The following is a 419-nucleotide window of genomic DNA, read 5'->3' on the forward strand; positions in this document are numbered from 1 at the left end:
CCGCATAAACATGAAACAAAAAAGTTACATGTGCACTATAAAAACAAACAAAAATAAGGCGATTTTTTTTCCCATGTCTACTTTGGTGCATATAACAAATACTATAGTATGTGCTGATTATATTCTTGGAATTAATCATTTAGCTCAAGTATATTATCCACTGTTATAAGGTATAAAAGGACATCTGTTGTTTTGTTGTGAGTGTGGATATACACATGTCTAATGTGTCTCTTCTAGTAGTTTAACTAAATGGATCACTGCTAGTATGATTGGCTACAACAGTGTGTTTGATCAATGAGAACTTGGCACACAGACACTCAGCATATCAACAGGTTAAAGTCCTAACTTCGAGGCTAAGCAAGATGTATTTCCTATTATAGACAGCTGTCGTGTTTTATGGGGCAATATATTCCAGGTAT

This window comes from Salmo trutta, chromosome 22 (genome assembly GCF_901001165.1).
Source record: "Salmo trutta chromosome 22, fSalTru1.1, whole genome shotgun sequence".
Lineage (NCBI taxonomy): Eukaryota > Metazoa > Chordata > Actinopteri > Salmoniformes > Salmonidae > Salmo > Salmo trutta.